At 38.7% G+C, this 16770-nt stretch overlaps 1 non-coding gene across 1 annotated transcript; it reads right to left on the bottom strand.

The window, feature by feature from the left end:
* Window positions 1-5400: 5400 nt before the first annotated feature.
* On the bottom strand, window positions 5401-5508 carry LOC112798783 (small nucleolar RNA R71). The gene has a single exon (XR_003200380.1). It is a non-coding gene; the product is annotated as a small nucleolar RNA R71 (small nucleolar RNA).
* Between the last annotated feature and the right edge of the window lie 11262 nt (window positions 5509-16770).

Here is a 16770-nt window from a genome sequence, read left to right as displayed (position 1 = left end):
TGCCTTACTTAATGTAACAAATCAAGTCTTCATTCAAGTCCAAGGGTATCTTAAACCTTGAATGTGAAGTATGTCCATTTGAAAGCAACAAAAAAGAAATATCGCTAGATGCAACATTTAGAACAATTTTTCCTTTGCTCTTTATAGCTGTTGAGAGAGTGTTGTAGAGAAACGTCTTACCGGTTCCACCATACCCATAGATGAAAAAAACCACCTTGGTTTCCATTTACAGCATTGATAATCACATCGAATGCTTTCATTTGATCTACATTCGTGTTTGTTAAGTTTGTATCCAACTGATTGCGCAGAACATCGACGTTAAAGTTTAGTTCATCCATGAATAACCGATCATCTAAGCTTGGAAAAAGGCATCCCATCAAGCTCTCTGGGTGATCTACCATTAGCTTATAGTTTTTTCTCTATCTTTGGAAGATTCGGATTCATTATCCGATCTTCATATAATTGCAGGTCTATCAAGGATACACAACGATGCACATATTAATTACACATAAATTACTTGAATTTAATATAAATTAGAACCAGAAACATAGATGTAATAATTCAACTTACCTACAGATTGCATGGATTTTCTCTGAAAGTAAAAAATGTTTTCAGACAAAACATCATAACATTGCTGCCACACATTTTCAGGTCTACCCATATTGTTTGACATAAGAGCACCACAAAAAGGTCACGGATGTAGTTTGCAGAAGCCTAGTTACTTGCTTCCAAGATGGCATCAACAAATTCTTTATCATCTTGCAGAAGGCCCAATGCATAACATGCTTCCTTGAACGTGCTGTACACAACGTCTGCAACTGTACATATGTCAACAAAACTTATACACCCCTTTTGAATATTGAGCAGAAGTCTTAGGTAATAATCTTCACCACTTCCTCGTGGAACATGAGTAAGTCTGTCGATTGAGAAGCCTTGTTTCCTTGGAATCCACAAAGAAATGTGTTCCTTCCACACGAACTTATTTGGAAACTGGCTATATGTAAGAGTACGACCAAATGGAAACAGCAAGCATCCAAGCTAGCATTTTTGTAGGCTTGCCGTCCACCCTGTTAATGACGTCAACTATGTTTTTATAGTCCTTAAAAACCATTGGATGTTCGTCTGGCAAGCAAAAAGATAATCGAATTACTGAAGGTTCTTTTTGTTGTATGTCGTACTCGAATATTCTCCAAACAGCTTCGCAGGCTGATATGTACCTACAATTATAATAATTCCTGATCTCATCAATAACCTTTTCAAGTTGCATTCTTTGTTGCTTTGATAGAAAGAAGCAGTGACACAATCATTTCTTTTGTGAACATATTTAAAAAGATATTTTATTGCCAATGTTTGACATGTATGCTCAACGTTGATGTGGCAATAACACTTTAGCAACAACGATCGGTTGTACGGGACAATGTATTAGTTATCGAGAACTATGTTTTTCTTCATGATTGTTCTGCCATTGTCTCTTCCTCTATACTTGGGGAAGCCTACCTCATCAATTACAGTCCTTGATCTAAATTGTTTTGTGATGAGCGGATAATTTATACATTTTTTGGCATTGTTTTTAGATAATTTTTAGTAGGATCTAGCTACTTTTAGGGAAGTTTTCATTAGTTTTTATGTAAAATTCATATTTCTGGACTTTACTATGAGTTTGTGTGTTTTTCTGTGATTTCAGGTATTTTCTGGCTGAAATTGAGGGACCTGAGCAAAACTCTGATAAAAGGCTGACAAAGGACTACTGATGTTGTTGGATTCTGACCTTCCTACACTCGAAATGGATTTTCTGGAGCTACAGAACTCCACATGGTGCGCTCTCAACAGATTTGGAAAGTAGACATCCAGAGCTTTCCAGCAACATATAATAGTTCATACTTTATTCGAGATTAGACGATGCAAACTGGTGCTCAACACCAGTTCTATGTTGCATTCTGGAGTCAAACGCCAGAAACAAGTCACGAACCAGAGTTGAACACCAAAAACACGTTACAACTTGGCGTTCAACTCTAAAAGAAGCCTCTGCACGTGTAAAGCTCAAGCTCAGTCCAAGCACACACCAAGTGGGCCCCGGAAGTGGATTTCTGCATCATTTACTTAATTCTGTAAATCCTAGTAGCTAGTCTAGTATAAATAAGACTTTTTACTATTGTAAAAGGGGTCCTTTTCCCTTATTTTTGATTTCATATGCCATTCATGGGGTCTGGCCATTCGGCCATGCCTGGACCACCATCACTTATGTATTTTCAACGGTAGAGTTTCTACACACCATAGATTAAGGGTGTGGAGCTCTGCTGTACCTCGAGAATTAATGCAAAGTATTACTATTATCCTTCTATTCAATTCATGCTTATTCTTATTCTAAGATATTCGCTGCACTTCAACCTGATGGATGTGATGATCCATGACACTCGTCATCATCCATCCTTATGAACGCGTGCTTGACAACCACTTCCGTTCTACCTTAGACCGGGCGCATATCTCTTGGATTTCTTAATCAGAATCTTCGTGGTATAAGCTAGAATTGTTGGCGGCATTCATGAGAATCCAGAAAGTCTAAACCTTGTCTGTGATATTCCGAGTAGGATTCAGGGATTGAATGACTGTGACGAGCTTCAAACTCGCAATTGTTGGGCGTGATGACAAGCGCAAAAGAATCAATGGATTCTATTCTGACATGATCGAGAACCAACAGATGATTAGCCGTGCTGTGACAGAGCATTTGGACTATTTTCACTGAGAGGATGGGATGTAGCCATTGACAGCGGTGATGCCCTACATACAGCTTGCCATGGAAAGGAGTAAGAAGGATCAAAGGAAGACAGTAGGAAAGCAGAGATTCAACAGGGACAAAGCATCTCCACACACTTATCTGAAATTCTCACCAATGATTTACATAAGTATTTATATCCTTATTTTCTATTTATTTATTATTATTATTCGAAAACTCTATAACCATTTATTATCCGCCTAACTAAGATTTACAAGATGACCGTAGCTTGCTTCATACCAACATTCTCCGTGGGATTGACCCTTACTCACGTAAGGTTTATTACTTGGACGACCCAGTGCACTTGCTGGTTAGTTGTGCGAAGTTGTGAAGAAAGTGTCGAGTTATAAATGCGCATACCAAGTGATCGCCATTGTTAGAGATCACAATTTCGTGCACCAAGTATTTGGCACCGTTGCCGGGGATTGTTCGAGTTTCGACAACTGACGGTTCATCTTGTTGCTCAGATTAGGTAATTTTCTTTTCATTTATTTTCAAATTTTTTTTTCAAAAGTTTTTCAAAAAAATTTTCTCCCTCTGTTTTCGAAAAATCCTTCAGAGTTTTTAAGAATGAATTCTAGAATTTCAAAATGGTATGCTGAAGCTTGGCTGGCCATCAAGCTTTAGACTAACCTGGTATGATTCCTGGAATTTTGATTGAGGACTTTGAATTCATTACTTCCTTTTTCTTATATGTTTTCGAAAAAATAAAATAAAATACAAAAAATTTAATAAAATTATAAAAACCAAAAATATTTTGTGTTTCTTGTTTGAGTCTAGAGTCAAGTCACAAGTTTGGTGTCAATTGCATGTTTTAATTTTTTTTAAAAAAATAATTTTCGAAAATTGCATGCATGCATAGTGTTCTTCATGATCTTCAAGTTGTTCTTGATGAATTTTCTTGTTTGATCTTCATAATTTCTTGTTTTGTGTTGTATGGTATTTTTCATATGCATTCTTGCATTCATAGTGTCTAAACATGAAAAATTTCTAAGTTTGGTGTCTTGCATGTTTTCTTTTGTTGAAAATTTTTCAAAAATAAGTTCTTGATGTTCATCATGATCTTCAAATTGTTCTTGGTGTTCATCTTGACATTCATAGTGTTCTTGCATGTATCATGTGTTTTGATCTAAAATTTCCATGCATTGAGTCTTTTTGTTATTTTTCTCTCTCATCATTAAAATTCAAAAATCAAAAAAATATCTTTTCCTTTTTCTCTCATAAATTTTGAAAATTTGAGTTGACTTAGTCAAAAATTTTAAAAATTTTGCTATTTCTTACAAGTCAAGTCAAATTTTCAAATTTAAAAATCTTATTTTTTCAAAATCTTTTTCAAAAATCAAATCTTTTTTATTTTTTATTATTATTTTCGAATTTTTTTTTAAATTTTCAAAATCTTTTTCTTATCTTTATTTCAAAATTTTGAAAACTTTACTAACAATTAATGTGATTGATTCAAAAATTTGAAGTTGTTACTTTCTTGTTAAGAAAGGTTCAATCTTTAAATTCTAAGAATCATATCTTTTAGTTTCTTGTTAGTCAAGTAATCAATTTTAATTTTAAAAATTAAATCTTTTTCAAAATATCTTTTTCAATCATATCTTTTAAAATTATCTTTTTCAAAAATTTGATTTCAAAATATCTTTTCTTATCTTCTTATCTTTTCAAAATTGATCTTCAAATCTTTTTCAACTAACTAATTAACTTTTGTTTATTTTTTATCTTTTTCAAAACCACCTAACTAATTTTAGCTCTCTAATTTTCAAAAATTACCTCCCTCTTTTTCAAAATTCTTTTAATTAACTAATTGTTTTAAATTTTAATTTTAATTTTAATTCTTCTCTCCAATTTTCGAAAATCACTAACTCTTTTTCAAAATTTATTTTCGAATTCTCTCCATCTCATCTTCTTCTATTTATTTATTTATTTACTAATACTTCTTTTCATCTCAAGAATCTGAACCTATCTTCACCCTTGTGTTTGGATTCTTACCTTTTCCTTCTTCTATTCCTTTCTTCTTCTACTAACATAAAGAAATCTCTCTACTGTAGTAAAGAGGATCCCTATTATTATTTTCTGTTCCCTTCTTTTTCATATGAGTAGGAGCAAGGACAAGAATATTCTTGTTGAGGCAGATCCTGAACCTGAAAGGACTCTGAAGAGGAAACTAAGAGAAGCTAAATTACAACAATCCAGAGACAACCTTACAGAAATTTTTTGAAAAGGAAGAGGAGATGGCAGCCAAAAATAATAATGCAAGGAGGATGCTTGGTGACTATACTACACCTACTTCCAAATTTGATGGAAGAAGCGTCTCAATCCCTGCCATTGGAGCAAACAATTTTGAGCTGAAACCTCAACTAGTTGCTCTAGTGCAACAGAACTGCAAGTTCCATGGACTTCCATCAGAAGATCCCTACCAGTTTTTAACTGAGTTCTTGCAGATCTGTGAGACTGTTAAGACTAATGGAGTAGATCCTGAAGTCTACAGGCTCATGCTTTTCCCCTTTGCTGTAAGAGACAGAGCTAGAATATGGTTGGATTCACAACCTAAAGATAGCCTGGACTCATGGGATAAGCTGGTTGCGGCCTTCTTAGCTAAGTTCTTTCCTCCTCAAAAGCTGAGCAAGCTTAGAGTGGATGTTCAGACCTTCAAATAAAAAGATGGTGAATCCCTCTATGAAGCTTGGGAAAGATACAAGCAACTAACCAAAAAGTGTCCTTCTGACATGCTTTCTGAATGGACCATTTTGGATATATTCTATGATGGTCTGTCTGAATTGTCTAAGATGTCATTGGACCATTCTGCAGGTGGATCTATTCACCTAAAGAAAATGCCTGCAAAAGCTTAGGAACTCATTGACATGGTTACAAATAAGCAGTTCATGTACACCTCTGAAAGGAATCCTGTGAGTAATGGGACGCCTCAGAAGAAGGGAGTTCTTGAAATTGATGCTCTGAATGCCATACTGGCCCAGAACAAAATGTTGACTCAGCAAGTCAATATGATTTCTCAGAGTTTGAATGGTTTGCAAAATGCATCCAACAGTACTAAAGAGGCATCTTCTGAAGAAGAAGCTTATTATCCTGAGAACCCTGTAATGGCAGAGGTGAATTACATGGGTGAAGCCTACGGAAACACCTATAATCTCTCATGGAGAAATCATCCAAATTTCTCATGGAAGGATCAACAAAAGCCTCAACAAGGCTTTAATAATGGTGGAAGAAATAGGTTTAGCAATAGCAAGCCTTTTCGATCATCCTCTCAGCAAACAGACAGAGAATTCTGAGCAAAGCCTCCCTAGCTTAGCAAACATAGTCTCTGATCTATCTAAGGCCACTCTAAATTTCATGAATGAAACAAGGTCCCCCATTAGAAATTTGGAGGCACAAGTGGGCCAGCTGAGTAAAAGAGTCACTAAAACTCCTCCTAGTACTCTCCCAAGCAATACAGAAGAGAATCCAAAAAGAGAGTGCAAGGCCATAACCTTACTTGGTGTGGCCGAACCTAGGGAGGAGGAGGAGGACGTGAATCCCAGTGAGGAAGACCTCATGGGATGTACTCTGGACAAAAAGGAGTTCCCAATTGAGGATCCTAAGGAATCTGAGGCTTATATAGAGACCATAGAGATTCTATTGAACCTACTTCTTCCATTCATGAGCTCTGATGAGTATTTCTCCTCTGAAGAGGATGAAGATATTACTGAAGAGCAAGTTGCTAAGTACCTTGGAGCAATCATGAAGCTGAATGCCAAGTTATTTGGTAATGAGACTAGGGAGGATGAACCCCCTTGCTCACTAATGAACTGAATAACTTGATTAGACAGACATTACCTCAAAAGAAAGAAGATCCCGAAAGGTTATTAATACCTTGTACCATAGGCACCATGACCTTTGAGAAGACTCTGTGTGACCTGGGGTCAAGCATAAACCTCATGCCATTCTCTGTCATCGAGAAACTGGAAATCTTTGAAGTTCAAGCTGCAAGAATCTCACTAGAGATGGCAGACAAATCCATGAAAAAGGCTTACGGACTAGTAGAGGACATGCTAGTGAAGGTTGAAGGCCTCTACATCCCTACTAATTTCATAATCCTAGACACTGGGAAGGAGGAAGATGAATCCATCATCCTTGGCAAACCCTTCCTAGCCACAGCAAAAGCTGTGATTGATGTTGACAGAGGAGAGTTGGTCCTTCAATTGAATAAGGACTACCTTGTATTCAAGACTCAAGGTTCTCCTTCTGTACACATGGAGAAGAAGCATGAAAGGCTTCTCTCAATACAGAGTCAAACAAAGCCCCCATATTCAAACTCTAAGTTTGGTGTTGGGAGGTCACAACCAAACTCTAAGTTTGGTGTTGAGAGGCCCCAACCATGCTCTGATTATCTGTGAGGCTCCATGAGAGCCCACAATCAAGCTATTGACATTAAAGAAGTGCTTATTAGGAGGCAACCCAATTTTTATTTATCTATGTTATTTCATATTTTCTTTAGGTTGATGATCATGTGGAGTCATAAAAACAACTGTAAAAATTAAAAATAGCACACCCTGGAGGTAGAACTGACTGACATTTAAACGCTAGTAAGGGTAGCAGGATGGGCGTTAAACACCTAGTCTGGCACCATTTTGGGCGTTTAACGCCAGAAATGGGCACCAGATTGGCGTTTAACGCCAGAACAGAGCACCAAGTTGGCGTTAAACACAAGGAAAGGTATAAAAGCTGGCGTTTAACGCCAGAAACAAGCAACAGTATGGCATTAAACGCCAGAATTTCATTCTAAGGGCATTTTTGCACGCCTAAATGGAGCAGAGATGAGAAGTCTTTGACCCCTCAGGATCTGTAGACCCCACAGGATCCCCACCTACCCCACCTCTCTCTCTCTCTCTCCCCTTCACACATCTCTATAACACTCTATCCAAAACACCACTCACCAATCAAATCCTATCCTCTTCCCTATATTCTCTTCACCAATCACCTCCATATCTCTTCCCCAAACACCCCACCTACCTCACTTTTCAAATTCAAACACTTTTCCCTCCCAAACCTACCAAATTCCATTCGGCCACTCTTCACTCCTTCATTTTCACACATCACAAACACTCTCCTACCCCCTTGGCCAAACCTATCTCTCCCTCCATCTCCTCCATTTTCTTCTTCTTCCACTTCTTTCTTTCTTCTTTTGCTTGAGGATGAGCAAACCTTTTAAGTTTGGTATGGTAAAAGCATTACTTTTTGTTTTTTCATAACCATTTATGGCACCTAAGGCTGGAGAAACCTCTAGAAAGAGTAAAGGGAAGGCAAAAGCTTCCACTTCCGAGTAATGGAAAATGGAGAGATTCATCTCAAAGGTCCATCAAGACCACTTCTATGAAGTTGTGGCCAAGAAGAAAGTGATCCCTGAGGTTCCTTTCATGCTCAAGAAGAATGAGTATCCGGAGATCCGACATGAGATCCGAAGAAGAGGTTGGGAAGTTCTCACCAACCCCATTCAACAAGTCAGAATCTTAATGGTTTAAGAGTTCTATGCCAATGCATGGATCACTAGGAACCATGATCAAAGTATGAACCCGAATCTAAAGAATTGGCTTACAATGGTTCGGGGAAAATACTCAGATTTCAGTCTAGAAAATGTAAGGTTGGCGTTCAACTTGCCAATGATGCAAGAAAATGCACGCCCCTACACTAGAAGGGTCAACTTTGATCAAAGGTTGGACCAAGTCCTCATGGACATATGTGTGGAAGGAGCTCAATAGAAAAGAGACTCAAGAGGCAAGCCGGTTCAATTGAGAAGACCGGACCTTAAGCCTGTGGCTAGAGGATGGTTGGAGTTCATCCAACGCTCCATCATTCCTACTAGCAACCGATCTGAAGTGACTGTAGATCGGGCCATCATGATCCATAGTATCATGATTAGGGAGGAAGTGGAAGTTCATGAGATCATACCTCTAGAACTCTACAAGGTGGCTGACAAGTCCTCCACTTTGGCAAGGTTAGCCTTTTCTCATCTCATTTGTCACCTATGCAATTCGGCTAGGATTTACATAGAAGGAGACATCCTCATTGAAGAGGACAAGCCCATCACTAAGAAAAGGATGGAGCAAACAAGAGAGCCCACTCATGGACCTCAACAAGAGCATAAGGAAATTCCTTATCAAGAAATTCCTGACATGCCTCAAGGGATGCATTTTCCTCCACACAACTATTGGGAGCAACTCAACACCTTTTTGTAAGGCTTGAGTTACAACATGGACCAACTAAGGGTGGAGCACCAAGAGCACTCTATCATTCTCCATGAGATTAGAGAATATCAAAGAGCTATGAGAAAGGAGCAACAAAGGCAAGGAAGAGACATAAAGGAGCTCAGGCGTTCCATTGGACCTTCAAGAGGAGGAACTAGCCGCCATCACTATGGTGGACCCGTTCCTTGATTTCCTTGTTCCTATTTTTCTATTTTTTGAATTTGATGCTTTATGTGTTATCTATGTTTATGTCTCCATTACATGATCATTAGTGTCTAGTATTTATGTCTTAAAGCTATTAATAATTCCATGAATCATTCACCTCTCTTAAATGAAAAAATGTGCCTAATTACAAAAGAACAAGAAGTACTTGGATTTTAAATTTTATCTTGAAATTAGTTCAATTATTTTGATGTGGTGGCAATACTTTTTGTTTTCTGAATGAATGCTTGAACAGTGCATATTTTTTATAGTGAAGTTTATGAATGTTAAAATTGTTGGCTCTTGAAAGAATGATGAACAAAGAGAAATGTTATTGATAATCTGAAAAATCATGAAATTGATTCTTGAAGCAAGAAAAAGCGGTGAAAAAGAGAAAATAGCGAAGAAAAGGCGAAAAAGAAAAAAAAGAAAAAAAAGCAAGCAAAAAAAGCCAACATCCCTTTAAACCAAAAGGCAAGGGTAAAAAAGATCCAAGGCTTTGAGCATTAATGGATATGAGGGCCCAAGGAAATAAAATACAGGCCTAAGCGGCTAAATCAAGCTGTCCCTAACCATGTGCTTGTGTCATGAAGGTCCAAGTGAAAAGCTTGAGACTGAGTGGTTAAATTCATGATCCAAAGCAAAAAGAGTCTGCTTAAGAACCCTGGACACCTCTAATTGGGGACTTTAGCAAAGCTGAGTCACAATCTGAAAAGGTTCACCCAGTTATGTGTCTGTGGCATTTATGTATCCGGTGGTAATACTGAAAAACAAAGTGCTTAGGGCCACAGCCAAGACTCATAAAGTAGCTGTGTTCAAGAATCAATATACTGAACTAGGAGAATCAATAACACTATCTAAAATTCTGAGTTCCTATAGATACCAATCATTCTGAATTTCAAAGTGAGATGCCAAAACTGTTCAGAAGCAAAAAGCTACTAGCCCCGCTCATCTAATTAGGACTAAGTTTTATTGATATTGTGAGATTCATTATATATTCTCTTCTTTTTATCCTATTTTGTTTTCAGTTGCTTGGGGACAAGCAACAATTTAAGTTTGGTGTTGTGATGAGCAGATAATTTATACGTTATTTTTAGGTAGTTTTTAGTAGGATCTAGCTACTTTTTAGCATATTTTTATTAGTTTTTAAGAAAAATTCACATTTCTGGACTTTACTATGAGTTTGTGTGTTTTTCTGTGATTTCATGTATTTTCTGGATGAAATTGAGGGACTTGAGCAAAAATCTGATTTAGAGGCTGAAAAAGGACTGCTAATGCTGTTGGATTCTGACCTCCCTGCACTCGAAATAGATTTTCTGGAGCTACAAAAACCCAATTGGCGGCTCTCAATTGCGTTGGAAAGTAGACATCCTGGGATTTCCAGCAATATATGATAGTCCATACTTTGCCCGAGTTTTGACGACGCAAACTGGTGTTTAAACGCCAACTTCCTGCCCTATTCTGGTGTTAAACGCCAGAAACAGGATACAAGCTGGAGTTAAATGCCCAAACTGGCATAAAAGATGGCGTTTAACTCCAAGAAAAGTCTCTACACATGAAAGCTTCAATGCTCAGCCCAAGCACACACCAAGTGGGCCCAGAAGTGGATTTCTGCATCATTTACTTATTTCTGTAAACCCTAGGTTACTAGTTCACTATAAATAGGACCTTTTACTATTGTATTTTCATCTTTTGATCATCTTTTGATCTCTTGATAACGTTTTGGGGGCTGGCCATTCGGCCATGCCTGGACCTTCATCACTTGTGTATTTTCAACGGTGGAGTTTCTACACACCATAGATTAAGGTGTGGAGCTCTGCTGTTCCTCATGAATTAATGCAAAGTATTATTGTTCTCATATTCAATTCAAGCTTATTCTTATTCTAAGATATTCACTTGCACTTCAACCTGATGAATGTGATGATTATGTGACACTCATCACCATTCTCAACTTATGAATGCGTGCCTGACAAACACTTCTGTTCTACATGAACACAAGCTTGAATGCATATCTCTTGGATTCCTGGTCCATGCGTTTGATTGCCTCTCCTGACAACAGAGCCTTCAATTCCTTGAGATCAGAGTCTTCGTGGTATAAGCTAGAATCAATTGGCAGCATTCTTGAGATCCGGAAAGTCTAAACCTTGTCTGTGGTATTCTGAGTAGGATCTGGGATGGGATGACTGTGACGAGCTTCAAACTCATGACTGTTGGGCGTAGTGACAGATGCAAAAGGATCACTGGATCCTATTCTAACACAAGTGAGAACCAACATATGATTAGCACTACGTAACCCGTAGCTGGACCATTTTCACTGAGAGGACGGGAGGTAGGCATTGACAACGGTGATACCCGAATATACAGCTTGTCATAGAAAGGAGTATGAAGGATTGGATGAAGGCAGTAGGAAAGCAGAGATTCATAAGGAATAACGCATCTCCATACGCTTATCTGAAATTCCCACCAATGAATTACATAAGTATCTTTATCTTATTTTATGTTTTATTTATCTTTTAATTATCAAAACTTTATAACCATTTGAATCCGCCTGACTAAGATTTATAAGATGACCATAGCTTGCTTCAAGCCGACAATCTCCGTGGGATCGACCCTTACTCACGTAAGGTTTATTACTTGGACGACCCAGTGCACTTGCTGGTTAGTTGTGCGAAGTTGTAAAAATGAGTTGAGATTACAATTGTGCGTACCAAGTTGTTGGCGCCATTAAGATCACAATTCCGTGCACCACAACACCAATATAAAAATGTAAGATAAAAGTGTGAAAAAGGAATTAAAAATAACAAAGCTTATATAAAATTAAAAATGAATAAAATAATCAAATGGAATAATTTGTAGAATACTGAAAGAGTAGAAGGGAAGAAGAAAGAGAAACCTTAAAGAGAAGTTAGAAATAGGGGAGTAAATGCGAGTAAGAATGAGAGAATTAGGGTAGGAATGGAGGAAGAAAAAGGAAAGAAAATTGTAGCTGTCGAAGTTGGGGGTCTCTGGTGGTGGTGAGAGAAGGGAGGAAGAAAGAAGGAAGAAGTAGGAAGAAGAAGAATGAAAGAGGGAAGAAGAAAGAAGGAGAATTAAGATTTGAAAGAGAAAAGAATAGTGAAAGGAAACAGAATAAGGGCAGCACGTTGGGTTTAGTGACGCGGTGCGTATGACGCGCACGCGTCGCCCACGTGTACGCGTGGGTGGGAAAAAGTCCAGGTAACGCGTAAGCATCAGTCACGTGTACGCGTGACCACTGGTCGTGCTAGACGCACGTTACCAGCACCAAGGTTGCGCAACTCTCGGGCCAAATCACTCATTTATGCCGATTTTCAGCCCACGCGTACACGTCGCTGACGCTTACGTGTGAATGGCCAAAATTGCAGGTGATGTGCATGCATCACCCACGCGTATGCGTGGGTTGGCTTGTCCGCAAGGCATCCTTCCTGCACGCTTTCAGCGTAACTCTCGGGACATTTTTCACTTTTTTGCACGTATGGATGACGCGTATGCGTCATAGACGCTTGCGCGTCATATGCCCCATTTTTTTTAATATAAAAATATAGAAAATTAAACGTAAATATGCAGAACTGGAAATTAACACTAATATAAATAAAATGAAACTAATAAAAAGGGAAGATCATACCATGGTGGGTTACCTCCCACCTAGCACTTTTCTTTAACGTCCTTAAGTTGGACAGTCCATAAGCTCAATCATCTTCTTGTGCTGGATCCTTCAAGAGGAATATCTCCAACTCCTTGTTACTCTTCATCTTCTCACCATGATATAGCTTCAACCGATGACCATGGACTTTGAAGAAGGTGGAGCTTGAAGGGTGACTCAGGTGGAAGACCCCATATGGCTCAGCCTTTTCCACCCTATAGGGTCCTTCCCACCTTGATCTCAACTTACCTGGCATTATTCTCAACCTTGAGTTATATAGGAGGACTAAATCCCCATCTCTAAACTCTCTTTTCTTGATGTTCTTGTCATGCACTGCCTTCACCTTTTCCTTGTAGAGCCTTGAGTTCTCATACGCCTCCAGTCAGAGGCACTCCAATTCCAGTAGTTGCAGCTTCCTTTCAATTTTGGCTCCTCTCAATCCTGAGTTGCATTCCTTCACAGCCCAGCAAGCTTTGTGTTCCACCTCTACTGGAAGGTGACAAGCCTTTCCGTATACTAGGCAGAACGGACTCATGCCGATGGGTGTCTTGTACGCAGTCTGATAAGCCCAAAGCGCATCTGCAAGTCTAGCACTCCAATCCTTCCGATGAGGCTTCACAATCTTCTCTAGTATGCGCTTGATCTCCCTATTGGACACCTCGGCTTGTCCATTGGTCTGGGGATGGTAAGCCACCGCCACCTTGTGAATGATTCCATGTTTCTTCAGTAAACCTGTCATTCTTCTGTTACAAAAATGAGAGCCTTGATCACTCACGATTGCTCATGGTGACCCAAAGCGACAAATAATATTATTCCTAACAAAAGAAACAATGACGTTAGCATCATCAGTATGAGTAGGAATTTCTTCCACCCATTTAGAAACATAATCAACAACTAACAAAATGTACAAGAAACCATTCGAGTTTGGAAATGGACCCATGAAGTCAATACTCCAAATATAAAAAATTTCACAAAACAACATAAGTTGTTGGGGCATCTCATCCCTCTTGGAAATATTTCCAAACCTTTGGCATTGGTGGCAAGAGTCACAGAAAATTTTAGCATCCTTAAAAAGTGTGGGCCACCAAAATTCGCAGTCTAAAATTTTTCCAGTAGTTCTTTGAGGGCCAAAGTGTTCACCACTTTCAGAAGAGTGGCAGGCATCCAAAATTGATTGGATTTCGGATTGTGTCACACACCTTCTAATTATTTGGTCTGCACCACATCTCTACAAATATGGGTCATCCCATATGTAATACTTGGACTCGCTTTTAAGCTTGTCCTTTTGATGCTTAGTAAAATTAGGAGGAAATGTACGACTAACCAAATAATTAGCTATAGGTGCATACCAAGGAACCACCCCAGATATTGCTTGCAAGCTATCTAGAAATGCATCATTGATAGGAGTGGACTCACTTTTAATATGTTCTAGGCGACTCAAGTGGTCCGCCACTAAATTCTCAGAACCATTCATATCTTTGATTTCTAAGTCAAATTCTTGCAATAACAATATCCAACGGATTAACCTTGGTTTTGACTCTTTCTTAGCTAATAAATAATTTAAGGCTGCATGGTCTGAATATACTACCACCTTAGTTCCAAGTAAATAAGCTCAGAATTTATCCAGAGCAAAAAAAATAGCTAACAATTATTTTTCAGTGGTAGTATAATTAGACTGTGCACCATCTAGAGTTTTAGAAGCATAAGCAATAATATATGGATCCTTACCTTCGCGCTAAGCCAGCGCCGCTCCTACTGCATAGTTTGATGCGTCACACATGATCTCGAATGGCCTACTCCAGTCGGGCCCTCTTACAATAGGAGCTTGGGTCAAGGCAATCTTCATCTTGTCAAATGCCTCCATGCAATCTTCACTCAACTAGAACTCTACATCCTTTTGCAGCAGTCGGAACAAAGATAGTACAACCTTACTAAAGAGGGGTAAGGTAAACCAGAAATAACATCTACCTCTGTAGGATCAATAGATATACTAGTATTAGAAACAACATGGCCTAGAACAATACCTTGTTTTACCATAAAATGACATTTTTCAAAATTAAGTACAAGGTTTGAACTAGTACATCTTTTTAATACTCTAGCTAAACTATCCAAACAAAGGTTAAACGAATCACCATAAACACTAAAGTCATCCATAAAAACTTCCATACAATTCTCAAGAAGATCTGAGAAAATATTCATCATGCACCTTTGAAACGTAGCCGGTGCATTACATAAGCCAAAAGGCATTCATTTATATGCATACGTTCTAAAGAGGCATGTAAAAGTTGTTTTCTCCTGATCTTCTGGAGCAATATGGATTTGAAAATATCCAGTATAACCATCTAGAAAATAGTAACGGGATTTACCTGACAAGCGATCAAGCATTTGATCAATGAAAGGAAATGGGTAGTGATCCTTGCGAGTGGCCTGGTTCAAGCGCTTATAGTCAATACACACTCTCCAGGAATTCTGTACTCTAGTAGCCATAAGTTCCCCATGCTCATTCTTCAGTGTTGTGACACCAGACTTCTTCGGAACCACCTACACTGGGCTAACCCATTCACTATCCGAGATAGGATAGATGATGTTAGTTTCAAGTAGTCGGGTCACTTCTTTCTTGACAACTTCCAAAATGGTAGGGTTCAACCGCCTTTGAGGTTGACGGATAGGCCTTGCTCCCTCCTCTAGAAAAATCCGGCGCTCACAGACTTGATGGCTTATACCTACTATGTCCGCCAAACTCCACCCAATAGCTTTCTTGTGTCTTCTAAGCACACTAAGCAAACACTCCTCTTGTTGGAAAGTAAGTTATTTTACAATTATGACCGGGAGCTTCTGATTATCGTCAAGATAGGCATACTTGAGGTGAGGTGGAAGGGGTTTCAACTCTATTTTCATCTCATGGCTTGGCAGTTGATCATTCGGAGCCATCGAAAGTAGCAAGGTGTCTTCAGTATCCTCGAGTGCTTCCCCACACTTGCACCTTGCTCCATGTTCTTTGCTTCTACTGCCTCTTGGTGAACTTCAGCCACAGTCTCATCAATAATATCATACTGAAAGATGGATTGGTCTTCCAATGGGTGCTTGATAGCTTCATCAAGGTTGAAGCTCACTGCTATTCCATCTATCTCAAAAGAATAGGTACCTGAGAAGGCATCTAGTTTAAACTACGAAGTCTTCAAAAATGGTCTTCCAAGCAAGATAAATGAAGGTCTTCTTGAGTCACTAGGGGGCATCTCTAGGATGTAGAAGTCAATAAGAAACGTCAGCCCCTTAATGCTCACCAGGACGTCTTCCGCAATGCCAACCACCGAGATTATGCTCTTATCTGCCAAAACCAAACGTGCTATCGACCTTTTAAAGGATGGGAGCCTCAGAGCATCATATACAGATAATGGCATAATACTAAGACATGCACCTAAATCACACATACAGTTAATAAATTGAACACCCCCTATAGTACAAGTAACCATGCATGGACCGGGATCACCATATTTCTTCGGTATAGCACCCATAAGAGCAGAAATTGAGCTACCCAAAGAAATAGTTTCTAAATCATGTATCTTATCCTTATTCATGCATAAATCTTTTAGAAACTTAGCATATTTAGGCACTTGGCAAATAGCATAAAAAGGAGAATGGTTACCTCAACCTTTTTGAAGATCTCCACCATCTTGGGATCTAGCTCCACTTGCTTCTTAGTCCTCCTAGCAAGGTGTGGAAAAGGAATGGGAATGGCTTTTCTCACAACATCATCTTCCTTAGGTACTCTACTTCTTGGTTGAGCAACTTCTTCTTCAACCACATCTTGTACCTCATCCTCTTCTTCAACATCTTCTACCTCAACAATGTCTTCAACATGAATGTCTTCTCTTGAGCTTGGCTCCTTGGAA

Source organism: Arachis hypogaea, chromosome 4, assembly GCF_003086295.3.
Source record: "Arachis hypogaea cultivar Tifrunner chromosome 4, arahy.Tifrunner.gnm2.J5K5, whole genome shotgun sequence".
In the NCBI taxonomy this organism is placed as follows: Eukaryota; Viridiplantae; Streptophyta; class Magnoliopsida; order Fabales; family Fabaceae; genus Arachis; species Arachis hypogaea.
Note: the sequence above shows the minus strand (reverse complement) of the source record. Positions and strands in the feature narration are given on the sequence as shown.